This window comes from Penaeus monodon, chromosome 13 (genome assembly GCF_015228065.2).
Source record: "Penaeus monodon isolate SGIC_2016 chromosome 13, NSTDA_Pmon_1, whole genome shotgun sequence".
Lineage (NCBI taxonomy): Eukaryota > Metazoa > Arthropoda > Malacostraca > Decapoda > Penaeidae > Penaeus > Penaeus monodon.
The window spans coordinates 8,894,659-8,901,447 of record NC_051398.1 but is presented as its reverse complement, the minus strand read 5'-3'; positions in this window follow the sequence as shown (position 1 = coordinate 8,901,447).

The following is a 6,789-nucleotide window of genomic DNA, read 5'->3' as shown; positions in this document are numbered from 1 at the left end:
GTGTGATGTGTTTATTTATTGTTACTAATACTGTTCAGATTCTGATTATTAATATTACTTAAGAAATTATTATTATTATTATTATTATTTTTTTTTTTTAGTTTAGTGTTTTTTTTATTTTCTTTTTGTTTTGGTTGTTGAACATGACAACAGAACCCGATTATGTTCCCCGTTCTGCTATATTGAAATGCAACCTATCATATCTGTATAGAGCGAGCAATGGCAAACTTTTCTAATTTGATGGTTTTCAGTCACAAGAATAGGAATTAACTAAATATCTCTCTCTCTATGCCATCTTTCTCGTCTTCCCCTTTTTCCTGTCTTTTCTTCACCATCTTTTTTGTCTTCTCCTTTTTCCTCTCTTTTTTTCACCATCTTTCTCGTCTTCCCCTTTTTCCTCTCTTTTCTTCACCAATTTCTTTGTCTTTTCCTTTTTCCTGTCTTTTCTTCACCATCTTTTTTCTCTTTCCTCATTTTATCCACTTTTTCTTCTCCATCTATTCCTATTTTCCCCCTTTTCCTCTCTTTTCTTCATCTGCACGTTCTCCTCTCTCTTGACCGTGGAAGAGCTACGTACCTGTAACTTTACTAGATTCGTTTTGTGCCTTAAGCTTTTCCAATGGACTTTCAACAATTTTCCTCTATATTTATTCACTCCAGTGTCCTTGTTGACATGCTCGCTTTTTTAGCCGTCCATTGTAGCTGTGCTGAACGAGGAAGGATTATTAATGTTACTTTGTTTTATTCATTTCATTTTGTACTATTGGTATTTTTATTATTATTATTATTGCTGTTTTTTTCTTTCATAGAAATTTGCCTAATTTTGATTTTCATTGAATAAGTTTTGTCACTTCGGAAGATATATTTATTTGTTTATTTATTTATTTTTATTATTATTATTATTTTTTTTGTGAATGCACAAGTTCTTTCAATGATTATTTATAGTTAAAATTCTCTTTCTTTCTTCTTTCTATAATAAGAGAAATACTCATTTTCTTGTAGATGGCATACCAGGAATGACTTATATTTTTATAGTGACAGATTATTCTTGTCATTAATGCCTATTCTATTTTACTGTTTTTTTTTTCTCTCTTTTAATTCATTGACCGTGCATTGCTCATTATTTTGTCATAAAATGCTCTGTTGTTATGCCAGCCATGAGATGTGCATGAATTGTTGATCCTCTAAGTACTACTTACAAGGTGTTCTTAGTTCACCACTACTAGTGCCTGTGGTGTGGAAAATAACAAGAGTTCGTCTTTGTGATGTAATTATGTAATATGTAACAGATGAGGACAGTTGCCTGTGGATTTTTTTTTTTTTTTCTTTTCTTTTCTTTTTCTTTTTTTTTTTTCCTACCCCCATTTCTCTTTTGGTCACACAAGAATGTGATTTTTGTCAGTAGGTTGGAGTTCATGTTTATTGACAGTTGTCTGACTGATTATGCAACTGAGAACATTATATTTTGCATTTTGGAGTTAGACTATGTATGTGTATTTTCATTTTTTGGTAGAAGTTTAGGCAATGTTCAGTGACTTTATTTTTTATTTCTTAAGATACCATTTATGCTAGAAATTGAATCATATATTGGCAGAGATATATAAAGGTAATTGATATCTCTTTATGCCATAGCACAAGATTCTCAAAGCACATTTTACAATGTTGACGAGAATGTTTGTAATAATACCATCCTTTGGGCTACCAAGGCCTTTTTTGTAAGCATTAGGACTGATTATCGGAAGAGAAACTTTGTAGGGAGATGAGCCATTATGAAAACGTGTCACTGGTCACCATTTTGTATTTCTGCTCATGTTTTATTGTATATAAAGTGTGATTTTTTTTTATTATATATAATGTCTCCTCTTTCTGTTTTATGATGTTGAGACCGTTGTGTGACGGATACGTTTTTTTTTTTTTTTTTTTTTTTTTTTTTTTTTATGTTAAAATTGTCATTTTTGTTTATTGATTATCACGGAATACTTGGGGACCATTGAAGAATCTTAGATGTGCTACACTTGAAGATGGACTTTCACCTGTGATTGTAGAATATGTATAACTTTTTGATACTAGATGTCACTCAGAGTCTAAGTTTTTTCTTTTCTTTTTTAGTGAGTGAGTGAGTGTGTGTGTGAGTGAGTGAGTGAGTGAGTGAATGTGAGTGTGTGTGTGTGTGTGTGAGTGAGTGAGTGAGTGAGTGAGTGAGTGAGTGAGTGAGTGAGTGAGTGAGTGAGTGAGTGAGTGTGTGAGTGTGTGTGTGTGTGTGTGTACGCGTGTGCACGCGTGTGCACGTGCATAGACATTTGATGTATGAAATTAATGTTGAACGTTTAGTTTATTGTTTGTTAGATTGAATATATAGTCAGTATTTTTGTCACAAGCTTTTCCTTAGAAGTACAGAAATGGTGATGTTTTGACAAATCTTTGGATTAGCTGAAATCAAAGAGGTTTCAGATGGCAGCAGGTTTTTGTTATAATTATTAGTTTTAGTAAAAGTGAATTACTCAAAAATGCCACCATTTACATACTCAGAAGTATATTTTGGTTAATGATGTGATTTCAGTATAATACGTTATTTTTCAGTGAGAATGTTATTTGTTTAGTTGCTCATAGAAGATATCCATAGTTTTTCCTTGTGTGTACACATAATTTGATATGTACGGAAGAATATTCAATTTGAGTTTCTGTTTAAATTGATGACAGAATTCTCAACTGTGCTTTTCTTTTACTGTTGTTCATGTTATGTTATAAAGTTTATATGGGTTTGGTAATATGTTTTCTGTTCTCTTTTGTAAACATTTTGTTTCATTTTTATAATTAGATAGAGGATATCCCTCTTATTTACAATGATAGTATTTCAGTTGCATTATATATATGTGTGTGTGTGTGTGTGTGTGTGTGTGTGTGTGTGTGTGTGTGTGTGTGTGTGTGTGTGTGTGTGTGTGTGTGTGTGTGTGTGTGTGTGTGTGTATATTATATATTATATATATGTATATATATATAATATATATATGTGCATACATACATATACATATACATACATACATACATTCATTCATTCATTCATACATGCACTCATACACATATACACGCAAACACACGTGCGCACACGCACACACACTATACACTATACACTATACACTATACACAATACACAATACACAAACATACCCCCCCCCCACTTATACTTACTCTCATACACACACACACTCACTTTCTTACTCACTCTCGCTCTTCCTCTACTTCTTCTCCCTCTCCTTCCTCCCCCTCTCTTTCCCAAATATACATATACATATATACACATGTATGTATGTATGTGTGCAAATTTTTTTTCTTCCTTTTTTCATATATTTTTCTCTTTCTTTCTCTTTTCTTCTTTTTCTCTAAGGTGTTCCATTTTACAACAAAGTATGTAATAATTACCCTGTGAGAATTGATGTGTTCTTGAGAGGTCACGATGAAGGGTCTATTATAGTTACATTAAGCTCGCAGGATTGAAGAAGAAAGATGCCGAGCTACTTCATAATGCATTACAAGACTATGCCTATTGTATACCATTGTGCCAGTGCCAACGTTATTGTGAATTATGAATTAGGTTATACGTGTAGTGCTGGATCTTCTGTTTTCCTTTTAGATTATTATTATTATATTTATTTTCTTTATTGTTTTTTTTTTTTTTTTTTTTTTTTTTTTTTTTTTTTTTTTTTTTTTGTGTGTGTGTGTGTGTGTGTGGTATTTTGAATTCATAGAGATTTTGCTCCTGTCCTCTCTCAAATCCTTTACTGTAGTAAATGAAAGTGCAATTTATTTCTCTCTCTCTCTCTCTCTCTCTCTCTCTCTCTCTCTCTCTCTCTCTCTCTCTCTCTCTCTCTCTCTCTCTCTCTCTCTCTCTCTCTCTCTCTCTCTCTCTCCCCCCCTCCCTCCCTCCCTCTCCCTCTCCCTCTTCTTTCTTTCTTTCTTTTGATGATTTATATTTTATTATAGGGGATTATGTGATAATTTACATTGTGTTGATTTATCTTGATCATATAAATATATTTTACTGACAGTAAGGGATAGTTTTTAAGGGCGTCAGGGCATCAGTTGAGCATTTATGAAACCAAGAACAATCAATTTTGTGATGAAGGAAGTTCTTCGTAGCAGTTTTTACATTGAAATTTGTGGTCATTGTCATTATGCTATAAAAAATATTGCCAAGAATTTTGAGGATTTGAAAGAATATACCAGTGTATTAGAATTTATTCTGTAAGATTTTTTTTTTTTTTTACCTTTCCAAAGTTGTCTCCAAGAGGCTGCCAATTTAGAATCTAGGGTTGAATTATGGAGAAACAAAATTTTTAAGTTATATATAATTTGACACGAGTGTACTCAGTTGGATTTTAACATTCACTGGCAAGCACTTGTTCTTGTAGCCTTGATAGAACATCCGTCCAAAGTATCTGATAAACACCGTAGAACATGACATAAAGTCGGAACTTGGATGTAACATTTGTGCTCACAGGATATTAGATATTCCATTGTAATGATTTAATCCATAGATGGAGATAAAGAAGAAGGATGCTCACTGTAAATTTCTTTCTGGTGTTTTTGCCGGGGAATAATATAGATTTCATTGGGTCATCAAATGTGACCAATATGCATTGATTTTGTATTGTCAGTGGTTTTTATGATGAATAGCAGAGTCCTGTCTTCTTTGTCTCATTAAACCATGTATTGCTGCACAATGATTATCTCTAGAAGGTTGTATGTGGTGCTTCAAATGCCTTTTCAATAAACTAGGTTACTGGACACCCCTCTTAGCTCCCTGGGAAGTTGGATTGCAATATAAAGTATTACCTTGTTCTTGCTGAAGTTAAGATTTTTTTTTTTTTTTTTTTTTTTTTTTTTTTTTTTTTTTTTTTTTTTTATAAAATAAATGGGCTGAAATAGTTAGTCCGTTCTTCATTGTTTGAATGAGGCTTGGTTATACTTTATGCTGTAAGTAACTTCACAGGTATCTGCTTTCTATATCCTTACCAATATATGCTCTTGCTTGCTACATGGATCAGTAGCTGTAATTTCATCAAAGTTTATTATTCTGAAAAAAGAAAAAGAAAGAAAGGAAAAAAAAAAAAACACCTGAATACAGTAGTATGTATGAAGCATCTATTTTTTTTTTATGCTTGCTTGAAACTGCATACGCCAGCTGTTTGATACTTATCACTTTGTTAGAAAAAAAAACAAAAAAAAACAAGTAAATAAACAAATAAAAGATAAAGAACCAACTAACGTAACTTGATCTTATCTAATTGGAATAGATCTCGGCATTCATGTCTTCCTTGTTGTGAAAATTAACCTGGTCAGTGTTTGCATATCCTCCCTGTTTACAAGCAACCCAGCATCACCACCTTCCCCTTGACCTGTCTGCAGTTTCAGGTATGTTTTCCTGCAGTTTCCCTTCTTATATGTAGTCTCCTAATGGTGATGGTATCTTCTAGTTAGCTGTAACTGGAAAAGGGATGGGATATGCTTGAAAAGCTAATGAGAGACGTGAATGAGTGTGAGATTATTTGGGAGTGGTGCTCGGATAACATGGTAGGCGTCTAAGAGAGGAAAGGAGTGGACTCCTTGATTAATTATTCAGCTTCCTCCCCCCTTGCCCCCCTTGCTCCTCCCTCCTCAGATATATTTTTCTCCTTGACTAAATTCTCTCTTCTGGAAATCAGAGGCAGAGCTAATATTTTGGGTGATGCATGTACATTATCTAGATGGTTGGATACTTTAAAAGGTGTTAGTATCAGCAAAATTATCCTTTTTTTCTTTGCTGTGATGGTTTTGTCTTTTCCCCTAATATACATTTTTTTCTCTCTCTCCATTGAAAGCTTTTTAGCCTCTTGCATGTTTCTCATTATCCTATTATGCATGCTTTGTATTTCTTTTGTTAATTAGGTTTTGTAAAGGAGATTCTCTTTGTTAATCCTATGGTAATAGGATTATAGATATATTTCTGATTTGTATAGATTTGCAGAATGTTCACAATGTTGCAATATATGATACTGATTTTTTTGTTAGCAGACTGTCAGTAATGAACTTCCAGGCCATGATTATAAAGATTTTTTTGTTGTTTTTTCTCTATCTCCCACAGGCAGGAAACGCCCTGTGGGGGCGGGACTGAGGTGTGAAGCTAGTGCCTACAATCGTCCTTTGAGTAAATATCAAACTACAACTCTCAGATTAGAAAAGGTAACCACTTGTCACAAAATCAAAGTTAGAGTAAATAATATATAAAAAAAGCAGGGATAAGTGCCTAAAGAATAATGATAATGATGATAATGAAACTTTCCTGTTGTAGATTATCCTTAAAAGAGGATGTATGGAAATCTTTTTGATATTGAGGTGATAGTTTTCAAATTGTTCAGTGATTTATCTTATTGTTAGATTTGATGTATTATTCAAAAGATAGCATTGCTCAGCTAAAAAGCTGAGGCGGGAAAAATGTAGTACATTCCTTTGTTTTGGGCTGACTCTAAATAGTGATAATTTTTTATATTAATTTTTTAATTTTTTGGTAAATTTTGGATGAACACGGTAGCTGTTTTCACAAAATCAGGTCCTTGATGACAATTGGCAAGGAAGATAAATCATCTGGTGATATAATAAAAAATATGTATTAAAGAGCCAAAAAGTAAAAGGATAGATTGCCTTATTAGTGAGTTCAGACAAATATAAATGAAATGCAGCAGTGGTAAGGAATATAAGTAACAGTGGATGATTGTTAAAAATGTTCTCTAATTATCCAAGGAGTGCTGTGAA